The sequence below is a fragment of the Aulostomus chinensis genome, chromosome 1, assembly GCF_037954235.1.
Source record: "Aulostomus chinensis isolate RoL2024-O1b breed Wild chromosome 1, RoL_Achi_v1.0, whole genome shotgun sequence".
NCBI lineage: Eukaryota > Metazoa > Chordata > Actinopteri > Syngnathiformes > Aulostomidae > Aulostomus > Aulostomus chinensis.
The window spans coordinates 60979602-61003908 of NC_141320.1; the positions used below are offsets into that span (position 1 = coordinate 60979602).

At 43.3% G+C, this 24307-nt stretch overlaps 2 long non-coding RNA genes across 3 annotated transcripts in view; one reads left to right on the top strand and one right to left on the bottom strand.

Moving 5' to 3' along the window:
- LOC147272618 (uncharacterized) overlaps positions 1-24307 on the bottom strand; it is a 217339-nt gene that overhangs the window by 18870 nt on the left and 174162 nt on the right. The window lies entirely within an intron of this gene.
- LOC147272619 (uncharacterized) lies at positions 18340-21445 on the top strand. Its single transcript, XR_015115903.1, has 3 exons — positions 18340-18466; positions 18903-19025; positions 20543-21445. It is a non-coding gene; the product is annotated as an uncharacterized LOC147272619 (long non-coding RNA).

Here is a 24307-nt window from a genome sequence, read left to right on the forward strand (position 1 = left end):
AAAAAACGCCTCGTTTTTGATTCGCAACAACAACAACAACAAAATGTGACACAAGCCAGTACAAACAAGGCAAAAAACAACAACAAAAAACCCCCAAAAAAATGTAGTTACTGTTGCAGTCTGGTGAGTTTGAACAAACTATTTGATTAGACCGACAAAAATATCACAGCTTGGGTTAAAGTAGACCTTTTCTACTCATGCTAAAATATCTTGAGGATTGCTGTCAGAAAAACTTCAGGGCAAACCTCTCCCACACCGCAGAAAACAGGTGTCCAAAAATAATCTCTTACATCTCCTTTATATTTATTCTTCTATGATTGAATATTACATCCAGACATGTTTCACTGCCGGTTGATGAGAGCTGGGAGAAGACACAGATGAAAGCTGTATATGGAGCTGCACATTTTAATTCCTGGGGGTGGGGGTGTCATTACATGCTTGATGTAAAATGAAGAACTGGGATGTCAAAAATGTAATTAAATAGAAGATTCACACGTTTAAAAGATAAAAGACTCGACAGTGTTCCCCTCCCTTATTTTCTATTGTTTATTTTTTCAGGGTGGAAATATACTGACGGATCAATTTAACTAAAGAAACATACATCTATTCTGACTGATCATCAGATTTCCTAGATTTTTATATAAACCAGTTTGTTTTTGGTTTTTTTTGCAAGGAGTGGGATTTTGATCTGTATTCAATGCAGCATGCGCTTAAAGCGTTTGCTGTCCTGATGTAGGCAATGGAGATTTACGACGGGTGTATTTGTCGGCCGGGTCTAATCCACAGGCTTTCCTCAGAATGGGAACTTGTCAGATGGACCGACAGTCAGACAGACTTTTCTCAAGAAGCCTTGCTTGTCAAATTGCAGACACACAATCGAGCATTTGCGCAGAGGTCACATTCCCAATCAGGTACACACAAACATATACACACCCATAGATATCTTATATAGCGGGGTGGACTAGTTTGATATGGCGCTGGGAGTGTGATGACAGTATCAGGTCCTTGTGTGATTGAGGTGACGGAGGCAGAGACAGGATGGTGCTGTCATCAGCTGTGAGTGACAGGAAGCAGAAATGGGGAGGATGGAGGGAGTGACAGCTGAGTTCATGCAGTCTATCTATCCGTCTGTCTGTCTGTCTCACTCTCTATCTCTTCCTTATGCCTGCCAGTCTCTTTCAACCTTTTTTTTGTCCTGTCCGTCTTAAATATTTCTCTTTCTCTCTCTCGCTGCGTGATGGGTGGATGAATTTTGCCCTTTCTTGCACATGTCAGCCGCCGCATCAAGAAAAACAATGAGGGAGCCATAAATAGGGTTTAGAGAACATGCACCCAATTTACTTTGACAGTAGGGGGAAGGTGTGTTTGCGAACGTGCGCGCGGTTGTAAGTCACTCTGACAGCCGCTGCAAATGAGGCAATATTGCAGGTATTGACCGACATCATCGGCCCCAGGCCCTCTGCTCGCTGGAAAAGAGTGGTCATCATAAATCACAAGTTGTACTGGCGATTGATGCTGTGGTTGGAGATACACGGACTCCTTAATAGAATATTATTTTGTCAATGAAGTTGAACCTATAATAGTTTGATGAAGGTAAACAAAAGGTGAACCTATTTTAGGAAACAAAAAAGTGCTCATAAAGAAATCCATAAAAAAAAAAAAAATCCCACGCGACGCAGTAGAGCCCTTAAAACATTTAAAAGTTTGTATCTCGAATGACTTTTTTTTGGTGTAAGATAGCAGTTTGGTCCGGTTCAAATGGCTCCTGCAGCAGATGGTGGTTTTAGTGGCCATTCCCCACAGTAAACTCATTATATAGTTAAAACTAGAAGTTTTAACAACTTGGGCTGGGAAAACTATGAAACCAAGAAGAGATATCACTGTGTTTAAAGAAAGTCAATAAAAAGCAGTGAATTTTTACATCATGGACAGGGCGAGCACTAAACCTGCCTGATGGATTAGTGAAACAAAGCATGGTGACTTTAAAATAGGAAACGACGTCCAGCTCCAAAATGAATCTTCTCCTAGAATTGCTGAACGCAGTGGAGGAGGTTGGGTTCTTAAAGTTCAGTTAAAAACGGGCGACTCAAGACAATCTGCTGGAGCAAATGTGGCTCAAACCGCAGTCTGGATGCAAAATCCCATGTTACTTCAGTCCAACTTCCCCCTCCATCCACTCGCTCTTCCGGTAAATTACAACATATTCTACTATTAGCCACAACCTCAAGCATCTCGGTTTGATGAGTTGGTCGCTGGGGTCTTTTCCTTCTCTCAGAAACCTCTATTTCTCAACCGCTGCACAGGAACCCTTCCAGTCCATTCATGCCAAACACATCAGACCAGTTACTCTCTGGCATCCCAGCAGCTAAGACTATTCTTAGGCTTTGCTGTCTTTTTTTTTTGGTTGTTTTTTTGCCCGCTTTGCTTCCTCTCTTGTCCAGAACAAAGACTGTGAGATGAGGGTCATCTTTTTTGACAGCAAGGGCAGTCGGGCCCTCTGAGGTTGTCATACTCGGCTGCCTTTAACGCCGCACAACTTTGACTGACCTCTTTGCTCGGCTGTATTTCTGCATGTGTGTCACAAGGTGGTTGTTAAAATCCTGATCTCTTACGGCCCATCTTCCTCCGGCGCCCTGCCCTTTTAGCATCATCCTTTTGTTTTTCCGCCCAGAGACAGCAAAGATTAACGGATCTGAAATCCTCTGCTGACCTTTTGAATATAAATAATACCCCTTATTTGACTCACGAACGGAACGATCTGTTGGTTCTCCGACCGACTGTTGGTGGCCACGCTAATTGCTTTAGTTTGCTTGTCTAGTCTGCTGCCAAGTTGCACTCTGCTGAGCCACAGACTTGGCCTTCGCATGAGCGCGAGTTGGACAACGGAGCACTAAAATATGCCAACATCCATTTGACTGCTTGGCAGCAACACAAAGGGGATGGAGAAGGGGAGAGAATGAGACAGAGAAAGGAAGAGCATTGGTGAATGAGAAACTGTCAGAGACGGCGGAGGTAGCAGAACTGAGAGAAATAGTAGACACAGTGAATAGTGGATAATATCCCCTCATCTGTTTTAGCCTTATTCTGGATCTTGATAGCCCATGACTGAACAGGCGCTCCTCTCCTCTGCTGTGTAGAAATTTACATAAAAATCAATACCTATTGACTCTCCATTAAATTTATTCCCCTTTCCCCTGAACTATTTTCCCTCTCTCCCCCTCCTCTTTCTAATTCCTAATGATTGGCTTTCTGCTCAGTAGGGAATCTTCCGAAGCCTCAAAAAAATTTCCTCCCTGCTTGGTTTGCATCAGCTCCCGAACCCGCCTGTCATCCAAATCAGGCAAGAGATGAGTGACAGCATATCAAATCCCAATCTATTAACTGGTTCTGGTTGGAGGAAGAAGAGAAAAGCTGATGAAAAGGGAAATCTCCCCGAAGGCTGTCTGTAGAGTCGAGCTGGCAGAGGTTGATTTGTGTGTGTGTTTTCTCACAGGCTTGTATAATGGCTTTGACACTGAGCCTTCTCATTGTGACCGTCAGTAGTAAGCCCCCGTGTTAGGTCACCTACCATATTTCCTCTCTGGCAGGAGTATTAAAAGTGTCAGTCTGCGAGTGCCAAGGAGTGCTGATGTCCTCCCCAACACTTGTACTTGACAGTAAACACACTATGTGCTGCATCTGTTTTCAAGTTAATCAAGATGTAAATGCTGTTTCGACAGTCGCCCTGCCTTTCCTCGTGGTTCAAATATAAGGTGTGATGCATGACGGAAACACGCGGAGAAAACTCTTAGAAAGGAGTGGTTGCACAAGAAAAGCGAGACACAAAAAAAAAACAACAACTACAAAACGGACAAAAATAGCAACGGTTTTAATGATCCCACTCACATTTGATTGTCAGACGCTAAGAGAATGCAAATTGATTCTGATTAAATGCATCTTGTAGGGTGGTGTGAATTCTGCCGAGTAAATCAGAAGCCATATTCCTCATGAGAGGTGGAATGTAAATGACAAAATCACCCATTGTAAAGATTTCATTATTCTGTTAAAGTGCTGGCTTGTCCTTTTTGTTCCGTGTAAATAATCTCTCCATAATTGTTGTTGCTGGTCAAAATCTCTCCTTTGTGCGGAGACATAAAAGCATGCATGGAGCAGAGTTGTTGGCCAACAAACTGATCCTTCCTTGGTTCAAATGAGAAAATGCAAATTTCCGTCTAGTGGTTTGAAGTGATTAAACCAGGCTAAGTAGTAGTAGCGTTTTTTTGTCTGAAGACGCTGGAATATTATTAACGTAACGATGGCTCTAACAGCAGTGTAGCAGAAGAATACGAGGAAAGACAACAAGTGAGGCCACTGATTTGCCGGTTTACTGCCTTCAAGGGAAAAAAGGAGAGAGGTCTTCAGGAATTTCCCTCTTTTAAACAACTTGTAGTTTTTCTTCGGTGCCGTTAGTATGGGGCATGGTCCTGCTTCACTGGAAGTGAGGGGTAACTTTAAGAATATCCAGAAAGATGGTATTACAGAGATAAGACAAGGAGCTCAGTTTTCTGTGAGGGACTCAGAGCTGCAGCACCTTTGCACTGAATGGAGGTAGTGTAGGTGGTTTGGGAATCTAGTTAAGATGCTGGGCGCCTCCTTAGGGAGGGGTTCTAGACAGGTCCAACTGGGACGAGTCCACGGGGACGGAATGAGGTACAGGTGGAGGGATCACATCTCCACGCTTTACCTTGGAGCAGCTCAGGGTCCTCCAGTTAGAGCAGAGACAAGTTGGGGTTCCCTGCTGGAGCTGCTACTTTCAGGAACTGACTTGAGATAAGAGGTTGTAGAAGGATGGATGGATGGATGGCAAAAGCCACCTCACACAGAAGGTGAAGTAAAGAAACATCCCGTGCAAGCGCTTCACAGTAGCACCCATGGGTTTTAGCCTCATTAGTGCCCGTTTGCCAAGTTATGAACAGTGCAGGACAGTGCCTGTCTCCACAATGCAAGTGGAAGTCTTCTCTGTATAAATCCACAGTGAATCCCTTAATAGGGTGTAGCAAGGAGTGAAATATCCTTCACAGTATCGAGAGAAAAAAAACCTGCTCTTTCTCAGATTTTTAGATTATATGGGTTATAAAAATACCATGGGGCATATATTGTACCACAATTCCCGCCTGCAGCAGTTTTCCAGTGTACATGTTCCCCATAACGCAGATACTGCAGCATTAATAAATGTTATTTGACCCGATCCATCATAGTTACATGACATTTCTGCACTTTATACTGGTTAACAGGGCATGATAGACATTCCGCCCAGGTGAAATAACTGCCACATATGACATGAAAGGAGTCAGAAAGGAGAAACTTTTCAAAAGAAAGCTGGTCCATCATAGATTGTTAACACACTGAGCTCTCTTTTATAGGCTTGGCCTTGAACTTCGCCTTCCCACCCACACACACCAACCCACACACAAGACTCTCTTTCCCCTGCAGAATCTGCTTCGACAAGATAAGTGTGGGACTTGTAATTGTGTGAGGGCCCTCATCTCTCCACACTGGCTGATAATGGTGCAGTGAAAGCCTTGTGCTCATTACGATAGTCTTTGTTGTTTTTATTGCGCGGCTCAGTTGATTATTTTTTCAAGAGAATTCAGATGGTTTAATGCTCTCCGTTGGTGTGTAAACAGAGCTGCTGCAGTGGTGAGCAAACTGCTGCAAAATAAAGCAAATAGATGGTTGAAAAAAAAAATCCCAGTCCTTTAAAAATCTGGGAATTATAGATGGTGGTCTGTGAAACACTTTCCATATTTGCATGAAGCACTTGTGATAGCAGTTCTGGTACTGATAGCGGAACCCTCGGTGTGCCTTCTAATATGAGTGAACACTCTGGTATTAATGCCCGTGGCCCAGACCAAATCAACTGCATTTGTGTGAGGAGGCAGAGGAATAGAGATATACCAGACATTTATTTTCCTTGCATGAAAAATACTCCATCAATAGCAGGAGCAGTTGTACAGTATGTTTTGGTTTACCGTTATCTTTTTGAAAAATAGGCGATTAAACGCAACCTTGAGTTTCACAGCCTATCATCAGATGATGCAGACACCGTCCAATGTCATTCCCTAAAACTCAACCCCTGAGCGAGTTGTTTTAGACTGCTGAGGCACATGAAGGGAGCACACCTTTTTGCTTGTTAAAGTCTTGCAAATCATCGCTTTGACAAAACATAATGCTCTAAAATATTCTGCTTAGCACCTCTAAGACGAAGCAGGTGCTCCGGGCTCAATGTGAGCTCAATATCAATGCCAACACGCAGATGCTCGTAATATAAATTTGACGGCAATGGCGTTCGTTTGCAGGAATTTTAAAAGGGTCACCAAAGCAGAAACTATCCACATTCCAGTCAATCGTCCAAACCATGAAAACACATCTGGCCAATTGTGTTGCTCTAAATAAGCAGGTGGGCAAAGTACAAGAAGGTGGCGTCATGAAAGCTTTTTGTTATTTTTATTTAAAAAAGACACCCAAGCCGGCCTTGCAGGGCACCAAAAGACTTGAAATGATACTCAGAAAATCAAGCGGATAAAAACGGCCGAATACGGCAATGATGCGACCTGAACAGGTATTCTTGAATACGGAAGGGTTGGTGTTGGGCTGTGTGGGAGAGGAGAAGAGAACTCACAAAACAATTAATTTGTTTCCAGTTCCAGTCACCATTGTAAATGATGTTATGGCTCCCTACCAGTTCTTCTTGGCCCGTAACAACTCTCTCGAGGCATTGCAAAGATAAGGTGGAGTCGCACTGCACGATTAAATCACAATCAGGAAGTCAGCTTGAGCAGTTAAAGAAAACAGTGCAGAAAAAATTGGACTGAAATGGCGTCATGTTTGTGAAGCATTTTTCTTGCTGTCATTTTTTAAAAATATTCTAAAACACTGTTCCGATGCTGCACGGTACACACATTTTGTATGATGATTATTAGCCACTTGTAAAACCAAGACAAATGCGCACAAGTCCACTCCATCATTTCAACACTTGCTGTGGACCATTTCAAAATATTGTACACAATCATCTCAACGTGACTGCTAACCCGTACTGTGTAGCGTAACGGTGATCTCAGAACCCATCATCAATGTCCGATGACCTAGCTAGCCTCTGGGAAGAAGGGCCAGTGTTTCTGGGTTCAGGCCACACAGGGACTATTTGCATAAGCCTGCTCAAACCTGATTGGTCAAATCTCCTCAAAAGGAAACCCGAAGCTTCCCCGTCTTGACTTTTTCTCCATGGAATACAGATTCTGTTTTTATATGCACAATCTGTCGCACAAGCGGTGATGCATTTAGTCATGTACAGATTTGGATTCGGATGTGTGGACTTAAAAATTTCTCGCGTGATCCAAGACAAACCATGTTGCTATAACAACGTTCAATAAAGCACCAGCAAATATTGGATGACGCGACCTTTGTCTTCAGAGGAGGGTTGCAAATGTACAAGGACAATGGAGAGTTTCACAATTTTCTTGCTGTTACGTATTGCTCCAAACAATGCAACTGTCAGTGAAATTGAGACCATGTCTATAATCAATCAGCTCTCAAGGCTTTCTTCTATTACCCGGTGTGTCAAGGAGTTCTCTCAACATCATTCCAGTCATCATCATCCCTATGCCAGGAAATGCAAGTCACTAGTTTTGCGTCATAGGGTAGAAACTTCCGAGAGTAGCATTGCAAAACACTGGACAAGCCAGGTTATTCTGGATCAAGAGGGGGCAGATTAAATGCAGGGAAGTGTCAACCAACATGTCCATTTGGGGACTTTCAGATGATTGTTTAATAATTAAAGATATAAAAAAGTAATTTCACAGATTTTATTAGGAAAGTAGAATAATTAGTACATTTGGAACTGCTGCTGTCAGAAATTAAACAGTGCTGAAGCATTAAGTGCACAGACTTTAGGATGACAGCACAGCTTTTAATTTATGCCAAACTGTCAGAGCAGAAAAAGAGAATGAAAAAAGGAAACGCAGCAAAAAAAAGAAAAAGAAAAAAAAAGTGCATTTATTTTCAACTCTAGTTAAATTTCTAATCCCCACAACACCACCTCTCACCTCTAAGTCCTTCCCAGCAGTTAGCTGCCTCCCACCACCCGAAACCATCCACACTACCGGAGAATGAGAAGCGCTAACAAGTAAAATAAGCTCAGAAATACTTAAATGATCGGATTATGTGAGGAAAAAAAGAGTGTGCCAAGGGTAAGGACAAGAAGCGCCAAAGCATTATCCCTACTCCATAAACGCTGCAAGCAATCTCCTGTTATGAGTTTGTGTTATGCACAAGAGAATAATAAGGCTGAGTCGTCTCACCGCTGAGAACAATAATGAGTTTGGGTTCGGTAGCTGCACCTTTGATTCTCTTTTGTTCTGGTTTCTCCCTTTCTGTCACCATCACTTCACTTCTATCTTTTTCTTGCCCTCTCCCAGTTGGCGAGGAAACCTCCGCTCTGTGCATCAATCCCCTGCAAACACGATTAAAGCTCTGAGTCATCATTTGGCCCACAGGGTGTAGTGACCGAAGTAGGGAGGGTGGGAGAGTGCGTGTCTGTTTGTCTTTCTGAGACGCTTCAAAGCTGTGGACCTGGTGTGGTGGGGATGGGAGTTTGGGGGGGGGGGCTGCATACTGCCATCCAGGAACAAAATGGGCAATCCCATTCCACTCATCCCTCTGCCTCTTTGAGATTCAAGCAGGGAGGGTAAGGCATGACCAATCACACCCAGAAATCCTCACCCAACCAACTTCTCCAAACATCGCCCCCCCTTGCCCCAAGGCTCAAAATGTAATTGCTGCTGCTTTTTGAAGAAATTCACCCAGCATAGTGTCGAGGCGACATTATGACAGAAGGGTAGAGAGACAAAGTAAAGGGTAGCAGATGGAAACAGAAGGTCTAAAAGGGGTTTGATGCTTCGCAGAATATCAAGTCGAATTTCTTTTTGGTCATGCCGGGGATATGAAAGGAGCTTTGGTGGAGGAATGATGGCAGCTTCTTCCTCAAAAGGAAAATCTACTACTTAGTGTGGTGCTCTTGCTGTCTGTCACACGTACAGACAGTATGTCACTACAGTTGTCGGTGAATGGGATTCCCCCCCCCCCCCCTCTTTCTCTTTGTTGATTACGAAGACCAGTAACAGGAGAAACGGAGCTGCCGACTGCAACAGACTTGTCACCATGGCTGCTCCAATCAGAGCACGCAACCGCACTATTGGTGACATATCATTTAGTCTCAATCTGGAGTGCCGGTAAATAAACAACGGAGGTTTCAACGCGGATAACTGTCGAAAGCAGTGTGACGGTTACGACAAGAAGCATAAATGAGCATGCTAACGTGCAAGCTCACATGCAGACATTTTTCATGCAAATAGACCCACGGGGTGTGTAAAACCCTGATCTCATATGACCCCAAAAGTGACCAGGACCTCTTAAAACCATGCACGCCAGCCCCACGGAAGCGATGCAGATAGAAAGTACATGAGGATCCTTTCCTGGTGGCAGAAAACTGTCTATTCCCCGATGACGCCCTCTTGAATTGTGCTGAAATCTTGAAGGTTCGGACGTCAGACAAATCTTGGTGAGGAAACACAGTTGGTTTGGTGAATGTGAAATGTCAGTTCGTGGATTTGAGTGGGATTTTTTTTGCGCACCAGACGTTGCTGTGTTGCTGCTGGTTGACGGAGGAGTTGATGGCATGGATGCTGGAACTGAAAAAATTTCATTTGCAGTCTTTGCGGAACAAGTATGAAGGACGATCCTCCGAGCGGGATATTTGTTGTCATAATTTATGAAGGTACTGACTGGCGAAGTGCTCCATTATGTTCTTTACAGGAGAGGAACCTGTACAGGAACCTGTGCAGTTACATCAGTTTCATGTTGTTCTGTGTGGGTGGGGCAACTTTCTGACATAGAAACACAATCTTTTCATTCGCACTGGTAATCAGTGCTGACCTCAGATGTCGTACCACGCAATGCCACTGCCAGTTTTGTTTGAAATGTGTGGTTTTTTTTGTCTGTTTTGAAGTTTCCCACTGGCTCGGAAGCAATATTCTTCTTCAACACATAGTAAAATGCAAGACTCTGGACAGTAAAGAGGCTAAACACCTTAGTAGTTTAAGTACCAGGCTATAAGCTACTTTAACCTCCTAAAACCTGAGGGTTTTCTGAAAGACTTTCCCAACGTTTCTCAAGCAGATTCAAACATGAAATGAAACCAAAAATCACTTAGGTATTTGGCTTCTCGATAAAACTGTTGCTTTTGCCCCTCTGTTCCTTTAATATAAAAAAAAAAAAACTCAATAAACCTGAAATTGCACGAGGTTACCAAGTGTGGTGTCTGGTTTTTCTTACCTGCCCCCTGACACGGTCTCTCTCGCCAGTACTAACCCGCAGCACTCTTCACGAGGGAATTCTCGCGCCAAATCACAAAAAAAGGTCCTAATTTATTCGCCCAGGTTGCACTTCCACATTTTCTGTGTCATCACCTTGTGCGCAACTATATTTTGCACTGAATGATGATGAAAAGGAGGAAATGTATCTTCTCCCATTGCTCAGACACGCGAGCGTGTGTCTCAGGGTGTTTTGTACTTTGTCCTGCTGTGTTAGACTCAAGAACAAATGCTTGGAATCAGTCAGGTTCGTTTCTCTTGTACAGTCAGGGTTTGCCATCTGGACCAAGAGCTGCACATCTAATAGAGATTTCTGTGCACGCTATGTACACGTGTCCAGCTGGTACAGCACACAATGTCCCTCAGAACTGCACATATTGATGAAATAGCCAGGGATTTCATTTTCATTTTTGGAATGGCGAGATGATCGGACTGGAACCACACAACAGTCCAATCTTGCTCAACTCCCTCCAAACTGCAAGAGTTTGTATTTAAATTATTCACAAGCCCAAAGGAGCAAACTTTTTGGAGGGCACGGCGATGATCGATCTTTTCACTCCTCATCTCTTCAAAAAGAAGCCGAGAAGATCTGGCCTGCTGGGCTGCCGCTACAACCGCTGAGGCTGAACTCATCTTTTTTGTACATTTTAATTATGAATGACATTTGCTGAACAGCGAAGCTGCTTGATAACTGGCAGAGGAAGGGAGGAGGTTGTTCTTTGCAAGCAACATCCATCATTTGATCAGTCAATCAACCATCTACCCATGGCTTTTATTGGTAGCATCGGGGAAACTATGTGCTGCTAATGTTAATCCAAGATTATAATTATTATTCTATTTCATGGCATGACGAGACCAGCAAATAAACTGTCAGTTATCCTCTGGCCAATTTATTTTGAAGGTTTGTACGCAGAGGTTTGTTCATATATAATTCATAGCTTGATTTATATCACATTTTACTCCAAAAACATGTCAAAAATGGATTTATTTACAGCTGTTGACAGCGTCTTCTGATTTGTAATATTTCAACAAAATCAAAGAATTTCTGCAGCTGAAACGTATGCAAATTTGCCAAATTTATTTATGATTATTCCTGCGTTGTATACTGAGATAAACAATGCCAGACAGAAGCAAAAACTAGAAAAACGTTGATGCACTCAATCAGGGTGATATAAAAGAGTGCACTTGGACCACAAGTGACTCCCTTCCCTCATGTTCCAAGTTGCAAACCTGCACACGGTTGGCGCTGTTCCTGGATCAGAATCTCATGTCCAGCCGCTGATGATTCGACAAAAGTGGGACACGACATGAATATATATCAATAATGCACACGTAATTCATTTGGCCAATCAGCTTGTTCTCCTGTCCGTTCTGAACCAAAGTCACACAGATAAAATCTCCTTTGGCTGCTGTCACTTTTACTGATGGGTGATGTGACCAGTGAGATTGAGGGAGGAAGGAAGCAGGAAGCAGCGAGGGAGGATTGATTGGACAGCGGAGATGAAGATAAGGGTGTGTGTGTATGTGTGTGTGCGTGTCTCTCACACTCTGTTCGTGTGCCATTAAAGCTAAATGATAATCTGAAGACTACTGGTGCATTAAATTCTGTGTCCACGTGAGAATTTCACAAATAAATTATTCTCAATCTTTTGGATGTGACCCAGAACTAGAACTTGACACTGTTAGGCCATTATCGTCTTGTGCGTACGTATACATGCCTACACGAGGACCTCTAGTGGCTATGATGATTATGGCTAGTTCCCAGAGAAAATGTGATTAGTATGGGTGATTGGGGCCTCTTGTTTAAAATGAAGACACGTGAATTCGGTGGTTGTGTAAACTAGTTCTATTGGAAAATGGTGGTAGAGGCAACATACCGAAATGTGGCTGTCACAGAAGTAGCGGAACCGAATCGGTCCAAATCTATCGGTTGTTGTCATCAGCCATGTTGTTGCACCCTACGGGGAAACCAGAAAAATGCGTCACGCAATTCAATGTTTGCTACTTAATCAGCGAATGTGTTGCCATCTCCCGATTTGTGCTTGAACTCTTTTTTTTTTTTTTTTTTGGCGTAAACCACGTCGAGTGAGCGTAAAAAGGTTGGGCGAAAAGTTGTTGTTTTTTCAACCTAGCGTTCATATCCCCTGTTTACAATGCGATACTGACGGCACATTCAGTCGCACAAAACAGGGTGAAATTTATGAGATCGCACTCAGCGAACTGAACCTCCCCCCCCCCCCCCCCGTTGGTCTTTTTTTGCCCCCGTTATTCTCCCCAACTGTACATGTGGTTTTCCGTGATGGTTTCCCTCTGCCGCTCTGGGGAACACCGCGGCCATCCTTGTGCTTCCTCCATCATGTGTCACGTTGTCAAATACTCCGGCCTCTCAGACTCAGGTACCCGACTAATCTGGACGCTCAACGCTGGGAACTGAACCAGCGGCGGCGCCTCATTGATGAATGTTTTTGATGCTCTTTGTGTTAGTCCGTTAGCAAAAACAATGCAGCTGAATTTTATCAAGTCTGGTGGTGGGGGTGCAGCACGGGCCAAGAAGGAACCTATTAAATTTTCGAGCAGATTCATTTAACGCAGTGAAAAATTGTTTTTTTTTTCTCCTACATCGAGTTTGGCAGAGGTCACCTTGGCGGGGGTTTGTGCACCCTCTAGTTTGCTCAGTACCACAACCAATATCCATCAAAACAAAGGGCAATCATTGAATTCCTTTCCTAAGCAAAACTTACACTCCTTTCCAGTAAAGCTGTGCTTTATTTTTTATGTAGTAGGGCAGAGTTTATTGCTTTAAGATTGCAACACATCCCCCATGGGCCTAATAATGGCCATCAAAGCAAAACTAATGGGCGAAGTATCAAACTGCAAATCAAAGGCATTATGCTAACTGTGAAGGTCAAACGGCCTTGTCATGTCACATCTCATCGTTTATGTAGCAAAAACTACATGACACACTGTAATGTGATGCTTTAGTGTGTGTGAAGCAGGGTTTTTTTTGTGTTTTTTTATTCTTTAGAATAGACCCCGGTATTTTTCTGATTCATGCACACACACACACACACATATTCCAGTCCACCCACCAGCAGCTGTCTCCACCCCGCTGCATAAAGCATGCAGGACAATTAGTAATCCATCACCGCTGTTTACAGTCTGGGTGGTGACGCGGTGCAACATTGGGAGGGAGATGTGGTGGGAATGGTGGTGGTGGTGGTGGTGGTGGTGGTGGTGGGGGGGGGTTTAAAAAAAAAAGGCATGCCAAGGGGAAATAAAAAGGGACAAACTACAGGCTTCTTCACTGTGTGTTTGAATTATTGCAGTACATGGATACAAAGATTACATGGCACATCTGCTGCCAAAGTAGGTATCTGTGCACCCTGCATGCATGTATACAAGATTTGTGAGGAACTGTAGCAGGGGAGGACAATGCAAAAAAAGAGAAGGGTTGAGGGAATGGATACAAAAACGCCCACGAGATGGCACTGTTGTGTGGTGCATTTTAACTCCTCCATCCTCTCTGCATCCCCTCTTTCTTTCCTGTTTCTAGGTCTCTGTTTCTATCTGGTGTGTTGTCTCTTCCTCCCCCTCCCTCCCTCCTGCTCCCATCTTTCCCTCCCTCCCTTGCTATCTCTCCCCCCCCCCTTTTTTTTTTTCTGTGTGCAGCATGTATGATAGAGGCAGTTATACAGCTGGGAATAAAACACACAGAACTGTAGTGTTCCCTGAATTGAAGCTAGGTGCTTAAGAAACCCAAAAAGCTCATCCAAGGACAGTGTCTGTTTGTTTAATTGACTGCCACCCTCTCTCTCTCTCTTGCTCTCAGTCTCACACACACACACACACACACAATGAGCCCCACGCTCACACCTATGAAAGACTGGCCCCTACTTTGTTGGCAGCACAAAGGTGAAAGACAGAAGATCCTGAGTGCAATAAATAACACTAATCAGAGGAGAGATACAATTTCCGCTAGGATGAGATGAATGAAAATGGATGCTGGAGTGTGTGGGTGAGCCTCTCAGTGTGGTGGAAGTCAAGCGTAGGTGAATGAGCAGTGGAAAGGGAGGGGAATAAAAGGGCGATGGATCATCGGCGTGGGGATTAACAGTTTTATTCAGGTGCCAGGAACAAAGTTTCACTTCCTCAAATCCCTGATTATAATCAGCACCTTTTGGATCTGGCTTCAAAGGCGGAAAGCCTCAATTAATGTGTAACGGTCAGTGACATCGGTGTTTACTGCTCATCTAAGACACAAGCGGTGATTAATACTAGCAAGCAGCACCAAAGAGGACTGGATTGGTGAACTTTTGTACCAAAAGACCTCAGAGGAATGAAATACGACACCATGACATGATTTTTAGGGTCATATTTTGTTTAACGGCAGATGGAGCACTCTCCATCTATTCGCTAAAATTCATGTGGGTACACAATCGTTCTGCAGAACACACTCGGTGACGAAAACCTGCAGTAAAAACTCTTGTACTGGACCCAAACGCTCGCCTCCTTCTGTAAAGTCAAGTGTTTGCCGGATCCAAATGTTCATTTAACAGCAGGAACTACCACCTGGCGTTTTGAATCCAATTTTTTTTTTTTTTCCTGCGAGGTAACGCAATAAAACCAAACATGTTTGTGATGCAGGGCACCACGTTGCCTACATTATACCCAATTGGAGCTGCAACACTAACCGTGGGCCCACGTGACACATCTTTACGCGGCTAGTCAATTTTTATGTTTCCTCTACGTGCAGTGAAGCTGCTCCATATAAATTGACACAAATTACACTGAAATGTGCAAAAAAAACCAAAAAAAACCTTTAAAAACGAGTGCAAAGAAAACCGAGAGGGACTCCAGCGTAGAGCCAGTCCAGGGGGTTCGGGCATCAAGTCAGGGTGCCACCTTAGTGGCACCTAGGGAGGTGTTCCACCTGGTCCAACTTGAAGGAGAATGAGGACCAGACCACGGACCAGGTGGAGGCCCTATTTCATTACGCCGGCCTCGGGATTCACTACTACCCGACACCGGATAAGCAGTTGAAGATGGATGGATGCAAAGACAACCTCATCGCATCATAGGCAAAGTTGTTTGTGTTCCCACATTAAATTAATCAAACAAACAATCCTTTACTTAAAAGAATCAGTGAACTGCAAGCTGATCGTGTCCGACATAAACTGGAGACGCAAACCGCAGAGAACAAAGTATCCTGCGTAAAACCATCTCAGAAAACATGGCTGGAACAGCGTGGGCGGGTAAAAAGACCCCTATGTATTTTAAGGGTTTGTTCATACTGAACAGGAGTGGCAGAAGGTCATGATCTGACCTCAGGTAGAATGGTTTGCATTCGTAATGTCCCAGAAGAACCCTTTTTTTTTTTTTTTTAAACAATAGGTGATTCTGGTTCTATGGATCGTCCTGCGAAGGAAAGCTTTACAGGACTTCACCCTTCCCCGGGAAAACTTCTTCAGATCCATTTACGCCCGCATTCATTCCTCGCCCGGGAATCTTCTCTTGAGCTCCATCGTTTTTGATAGAGGATAAGAGCTGCATGGAAACCCTTGACCACAAAGCAGAGTAGTCCTTTGGCAAACTGTATGTCTAGACATCTAATTCAAATATGACTGTGTGAATGATGGCTTTGCTCATGGGTGAGATTGAGTGCAGAGGGAGGGTTTCTTTTTTTTTTTTTTTCCCCCTCCACTCCTTCTTCCTCCTCTTCGCTGCCGTTTTCCTGCACTCCACAGAGCTAAAATTGAGGAATAAGCTCTGTGACAGATTCAGATGGCAGAGGGAGATACTGTCAGCGCCTCACCCTGGGCAGGAATCCATAGCTCAATATGTTTTTTCTGTTGATTTCAGGTTTTTTTTTTTTTCTTCCTTGAGACGATAATTATCACTCAATTGGCAGTCATCCCTCTGCTCTGTTTTGTTAACTCCGTCTCCTTCCCCTTGCTCTCCGTGTCCCTCTACCAGCTTCTCTTTTTCTCCATGGTGCCAAGTTCATTATCAGATTGTTTACGAACTGTAACATGCGCCTTTTTTCATTTTTTTTTCAATCCACCCTCAGCTCCGAACTACATTATTACAGGGCCCGATAAGATAGTTCAGCTGAATCATGAATGTTTGAGTAAAACAACCTGTTTTCTCCTCTGATACAGTGTTTGGCTGCAAAGGAAACTCAAGTCAAGTAAAGTAAGCAATTTTGCAGCAGTTCTTGGAGATTAGACTAAACTTGAGTGATTTTGGCCCCAGGGGTGAAATCTGTGCTGGAAACTTGTGTTGCATTGAAAAGCGGTGACGATTTGAAGGCTCTCATGGTAGTTAGACAACAAGAAAACGATGAATTCACTGCTGCTGTCGCGAGTGATTATAAAAAGTAATGTGTCAGACCTTTTATTGTATTTTTTTTTGGTGTATTATACTTCAGTTGTAACAGTTCCAGAGTGACAGAGAAAGTTATTAGGGAGAGAAGCAATTGAGAGGTTTTGAGAGATCTACAGGAACCTATTAATGAGCTGCCACTGACCACAATGGGGCATTGTTGTCTGCTGTTATAACATTTAATAGTCTTGTATGTGGCAGGAAAAAAGGTTGAATTAGACACAGACTGTAAAATAGTAAAGATTGGCAAAATGGGACATTCCAAGCTGCATCTGCTGTGTACATTTTGCTGCCAAATGACGGAAGAGACAATGAGGGGTGGATGAAAGGTTCAGGACAAAATACGCAGAGTAAAGCATTGAATGTTAGCTGACGTTAGCTAGAGGGCTAACGTCAGCTAACGGCCGATGCTTACTCGCAGGATGGGGGCTGATTTATGGGATGATCTTCATATAACTGGAAGGAAATGTCAATATTAACTCCTGTATTGATGTTCATCATCCAAGTGAAGCCTTGCAAAACATGCTGCTGGTTATGTGGGTTGAAGATTTGTTGGCCAAAGTCACTCCAGCAGATATAGTCAAGACCAAGTGCAATCTTACTTTTACCTCAGAGCAATTGTCATGTTACCTCCATGTATTATCACTGCAGTATATACATTAATTTTCTAAAAAAAAGGGACGGCTGTACAACAGGTTTGCACACACTCCCTCTCACCCAGCAGCTGAAAGCTTCTTTTTTTTCTATCAAGTACTTGTCCCTACAGCCTCCCGTGAGCTTCTTTGCCAGTAAAAGATGCCTCCAGCACACAGCCCTTAAGAAAATAATGAAGAGCTGAGTTAAATGTACTACAGCCAAGGCCCTATATACGTAATATGTTTACATCAGCGTTGCTATTCTTCTTGTTATTCTCTCGCTTTCTCTCTTTTCGAGAGATGGCAAAAGGTTCAACTGACAAAATCGCAGAGTTTTGTCACACGGACATGGATGTTTTTTTCCTGCGATTGTGTTTCCAGCGATAAATGAAGTGTAAATGATGAAATTTGTCGTATTATCATGAAGTGGTTCGGAGCGACCAAATAAGGGTTATGTGATACGAAATTATAGATGGCCCATTATGTGTAGCTGTCGCAAAAAAAACAACAAAAAAATCAAGCTCATGACGAACTACTCCAGTTTTTGCAGTAATTCTTTGGCGTGAGCTTGGATCATACTTTTGGTTAAGATCCGCTAAATGGTAATTAGTCGTAAATCCACTGGGTCCCTCCGTGTGTGTCATAGTTTGCTTATCGCCAGAGCTGTCAATAATCACTGTAATTACTTGGGACTTCTGCGCCTATTTGTCTGTATTCCTCCCCCCCAAACAGGTCTATTTTTCTCACCTCATCGTACAACAACAGGGTCCTTCAGGCATGTAAAAGGTTTGGTCAGTGCTTGGATGGGAGGCATGTAAAACGACAGGATTGCCATAGAAACGGCTCCATTCTTCAGATTTTGCCGAATCTATGAACCTTTTAAAAAGAAATACTTAAAACAGGAAAATGTTGAGTCATGACAGAAGTTGTTTTCAAAGGCGTTCCAGCAAACGATTACGGAGCCGCAGCCCTGTCCCCTGTTTATCTGAACCGGTTTTACATCAGAGATTCTATCACAGGTCTGACGAGAGTAGAAATCAGGTACATGTTTTAAAAACCTTCTCAGTTTTGCGTCTTATGATAAGAATGATAAATCCCACTTGGGTTTAATAAGATGCAGAGTGAGACTTCAGATAGAGCAAGAGAGGTGAGACTTCCCAGAATTGCAAATGACAAGCTGAGCAAACAAACTCAGAACCCGCCCCCCACCCCCCCACAAAAACAGGGTGCTGTTGCACAGCAAGATGTTTATTATTCATTCATTAAGGATGTATTGGAATGACTGCTTCCTGAACCTTTTTGGAAAGCTGTCTCCTTGAGTGTAGCTCCGCTCCTTCATCACTGCTCCCCCCCCCTCTGTGTCTCCTTCCCAACAGGCTTAATACTTGCTCTCTCTTCACACAGTAGTAAGTAACCTGTGGGGTCAGTCGGGGTCACTTGGGTTTGTTGATTTAATCCTTGTCTGATGTTGTCTCAGCTCGTATTTGGACTCAAATGACAACAACTGGACCTCTCCTGTTCAGCTGTCTGATAACACCTCTCCGCAGAAGCCTGCCGCTCCGATCTGATCTGAGAGCTGATGAGAGGCAGCCACAGAGAGGTACTGGGGTGTTTACCGGAGCAACTTTTAAGAGCTGGCATTGAGTTGAGATGGAGTGAAGTGGAGCGGGGTTCGCAGTCGAGAGGAGTACAGTCCAATCTCCTTCTGGTGAAAACAATAAACAGCTCTCTGGATTCGCCAACAGCACTTCAAGTGGAAATATATAGAACACCAATTCCTCGTAATGTGCATGCAATATAATTTGCTAATGCAGTTAAGTAATGGTATTAGCTTATTCGTGATGCTGCAGCACGCTAGGATATGCGCAGCTTACAACCATCTCCCATTATAGATGCATGTCATATGAGCGGGGGGGGGGGGGGGGTGTGTTATCATATCATGGTTGTGCAATATTCATAAGTTAGAAAAAGCTCTTAAAGTCATTCTTGCTTTGACAGAAGTTTTACACTCAATATTTGGTTCTACTGAGAGAGTCGCTAGCTGCCCACTGCTGCAGTCCCCCCGCCGCTTGCCACAGAGCGGCTCCGCTAGCGAAGAGGATTAAACGCCTTCCTCTATGGCGTCTCAGTGGCAGTTGTTAAGGGAGGACAGAGCATTAATCATTGATGCCCTCCATCCAGATTTTGCCAGCCTGTCGGAGGATCTGAACTGCCAACTGTTTGGTCACAGATGCACTCCAGTCTATTAAAATGAATATTATTTATCCTCAAGATTGTCAGTAGTCAGTGTAAATGCATCCTGCTTAAAGCATGTACAGATATGTGTGTGTGTGTGTGTGTGTGTGTGTGTGTGTGTGTGTGTGTGTGTGTGTGTGTGTGTGTGTGTTCATTTTGGTAATGGAAATGCTGGGAAGGCTTTGCCACTGGTAATGGAATGAGAACATATGTATAATTTAAGGCTCTGCTACAGGCTCCCAATAGAGTCAAGACACACACATACATACACACACGCACACACGCACGAGAAGCTTAATCACCGGCAGTGTTTCTTCATCTGAGTGAGTGAAAGTGGCACTAATACAGCCCTGTAGTTTCTTAAAGTCCCACCAAATATCCCTCTCTGCTTATTATTCTGGCCTAGCTGAGTCAAGAATATTAGCGATAACGTGGAGCTTACAGGAAAGACTTACAGTAAATGGAGGGTTCTGGATTTGTAGACGCCTGTCCTATTGATCAGTGAGGCAGCTTTTTCCGTTGCGGGAATGTTCAGGCTGAGGATTTGGGTTACAGAGGGAACTGGCAGTGGTTTGTCTTTAGCGAGGCCAGTGTGAGTGTGTGAAACAGCAAGGTTTCATCAAGACCTTTATACCCAAAATGTCAGTGATGCCTCCTGGCTTCAAGCTAGAAAAAACCCTCCCCTCCCCTGGTTCTGCTCCTCAAGTTTGTCTCGTATTTCTTTATGAAAATGCACACAAGGAAACATTTGTGTGTATGCTCGCGTTGGTGAACCAGAACAATCAACTGCATGCTGGCTAATAATGTGCTGCATTCGATCAATTTCCCCGTTAGCATTCTTAAAACGTTCTTGTGTGTAAATTTGTTCACGTTTGCTTTCAGGACCTCGCATCAGGAGATTCATCATCAAGGGCTCGACGCTTCCCTCCTGAGAAGCACATGAAGATTTTTACGAGCGCGAACAATGCGTTAAACAGATTTCTATATCACAGCAGCTCTTCGCCCGAAACGGCAAGATGTGGGAGTTGGAGCCAGCGATGTGGTCACATTGTCTGTTTGAAAGAACTGACTCTGCTATTCCTGTGGGGACTTCTTGTCCGGCCGGATCTGCTCCGCGCGGCTTGACGAGCCGTCCGTCATTCTCCGCGGAGAGCGGAGATGCACCGTGGCGGTTCTGGGAGAGTCACAAGCAGCTGCGCCTGGTGGCCGGAAAACTGGAAGAGCAGGAAATTGTGTGGAGGTCGGATGGAAAAGACATCGCGGCGAGAATGTGACGGGGATGTTGGCGGACCGGACAGCATCGGCCCAGTGTTGTGTTGCAAATTTTTGACATGTGAAAAAGTAAAAGGCTGAAGGGCTGGAGTTTTCTCCTCGCACATGCGCAACTAGTGACGATTTGTGTTTCACATCTATTTTTAGAAACAAATGTCAACTATATTGAACAATAAAGTGAAAATACTTTCTTGTCTCACTTCCTGTACAGGAACACACTGAAATATGATGCTGCACAAAGGATTTAATCACAATACATTGTGATACAAGATTCATACTTAATATATTGTGATATATTGTTACATCAATATTTGCTACATATTGTGATATATTTTCTACTATACTGATGCTGGCTACATATCCTGATATATTTATACTTGCTATATTGTGATATAACATTGATAATTAGTACACATCGTGATATACTGTGATGCTTTACTGATATTTGGTACATGTCGTGACATACTGTGATATATTAATACTTGGTACATATTGTGATATATTGTGATATTATAGTGATACTTGCTGCATATTTTGATATATTAGTACATTAAATAGATACAACATATGGTGATATACTGGGATATTATATTGATACTTGCTACATATTTTAATACATTACTTTATAAAATAGATTCTTGCTACATGTGATATATTGTGACTTTACAGTGATAGTTCCTGCATATTTTGATACATTACAGCATTGAATCAATACTACATATCATGATATATTGGGATATATTAACACTTGCTACATATTATAATATATTGATATTGAATTGATACTTGCTGCCTATTTTGATACATTGTTAAATAGATTACTGCTACACATTGTGATATATTAATACTTGCTACATATTATATTGATATTGAATTGATACTTGCTGCCTATTTTGATACATTGTTAAATAGATTACTGCTACATATTGTGATATATTGTGATATATTAATACTTGCTTCATATTATATTGATATTGAATTGTTACTTGCTGCCTATTTTGATACATTATGAAATAGATTATTGCTACATATCGTGATATATTGTGATATGTTAATACTTGCTTCATATTATATTGATATTGAATTGATACTTGCTGCCTATTTTGATACATTATGAAATAGATTATTGCTACATATCGTGATATATTGCCATATTTCATAGATCCTTGCTACATATTCTGACACATTGCTGTGTCAGTATTTTTGCACAGCCCAACATTTGATAGAACTTTTTAGCCCTTAATTTAGTAGGGACAGGAAGCGTGGTGGTAATTTATACCTGCTGGCCACCGGAGATTCACAATAGACGTCCGGGTCAAGGAGATACAAATCAGGCTTTGCGTTGTAACACAACACCGGGGTTGAACATTTCATAAATGAGGCCCACAGCTGAATCGCAAATTACTACGTGCGATGTACGAGGTGTCGCGCTTTGTGACAAACACAATCAATTAGCACTTGCAGCTTTTGAAGAGAATTTTAGCAGCATCGCTGTTGTTGTTGCTCTGCACTAAATCGTTTTTTTTTGGGTGGGGGGGGGGCACGCTTACATAAACAACATACCATAAACAATTTGAGTGATTGCATGCATTAGTTGTCAAGGGCTGACAGCTGGTGAATAGCCAGCTAACGGTAGCTGAAACCTTGCAGTTAAGCTCATCATTCTTTTAAGCTTATCAACTAAATACATGTGAATGGGGACCAGTGGGAACCAGAGCTGTGCTGCAGCTTACCCTGCCCTTTAATTGGTATTTGCCGAACGGCATTTCAAAACACATTTGACTGTCATATTATTAACATCCACTCAGTTTCCCTCTGTTTGTGTATGCAATTTGAATTTGATTTCTACCATCAAGCTATAATTTACGTGGGCCGCATCCTGTCTGCGTGGTTGTGTGTTGCAATGTGACGCGGGCTGCCAAGTGATGAGTCAGGACATAATGACTGCGCTGGATTGCGGAGAATAGTCTTTTGCATCTCTTCCCTAGTCAAAACAGCTCCATTGTGTCTGACTGGAAGTCCCTTTGCTTGACAGGCAATTCAGATTCCCAACAGCACGCCATAAAGGAGCCATGCCGGTTAGCTTCCTCCTCATCTTTCCTTCTTTTTTTTTTAAAACATTTTTTTTATTTCTTTTTTTCTTCTTCTTGGTTTTACAATGGGGTGTGAGAATGCAATCATCACAGACATTTCAGACAGAGGAAGACAATTTGGAAGGAGAGAGAGGAGGCGCTGTCCCTGGCATGTTTATAGAGAGCTCTGCCAGACGGTGGCAGGGAAACAAAGGAGGGAGAGGACAGAGTGGAGAGTGAGGGGATGAAGAGAACCAGCGAGATGGGAGAGGGACAAAGATAAAGAGCGAGAAGAGGGGAAAAGATAAATGGGAGATTGCATGAGCGAGCGAGAGATGGATGAAGTGAGGGAGGAGCAAAGTGGAGATGGAGCATCTCCTCACTTGCTGTGGCAACCCTGACGATGTCATTTCCTTTTGGCTCGTGCCACCCGGTGCTAACAGACCCCCACCTAGCCCTCCCTACGAGGCCACACTCATGCACTCCTCTCTCTCTTCGCTGCGAGCATGAAGCCCCCCTCGAGACTGATTACGGTAGGCTGTGCGCGCACGTGTGTGCCCAAGTATGTTTTCTATCTCCACCCCCCCCCCCCCCGCCCAGCCTGACACATGCTCTAATAAAGCAAATGAGAATGGGAAATGGCAAGACTCAAGGTGATATTTCAGCGAGCCACTCCCCTGCAACAACACCGTGGAGAGGGAGGGGGTTAGTTGGGCGTCTAAATGTAATGTTTGTGTGTGTGTGTCTGCGCGTGTGTAGCATTTCGAGAAGCATTCGAGAGGGGAGTTCGCACCCTCGCCTGGATACCACTTTCCCTCTTATTGCAGGCAATTCATGTGTGTGTGGGGTTTAAATAGGTCAAATATGATTGAAATTCTTCTTATATTGAGCAACAATTCTTTATTTGACCCAAGTAAAAAGGGGCTTGTTTTGGTTGCAATATGAACCGACCGGCTATACAACCTCCATTTAAAACACAAACGTAAACGCGTGATGCCAAAATGTATTCAGGTTAAATCCTATCCAGATATGAGACACATTTTAATGCAGGGAGTCAAGTGTGTAAACTACATCATACAAGTCTTGCTCACGAAGGAACACGTCCCGTGGGAGGTGAGTTGTAGGAAGGCGTTCATTCAAAGGGGCGGCACTTTTTTTTTTTTGTGGTTAATTGTTCAACGCGTCCATAACCTAGCGAATATGACAACAAATCCCACACCAAACCATTTTACCTGAAGAAAATTATGCTTCCAGGAAGCAAAAACATTGTCAAACACTGCTCTGGATGAGTTTGAAGCCTTGC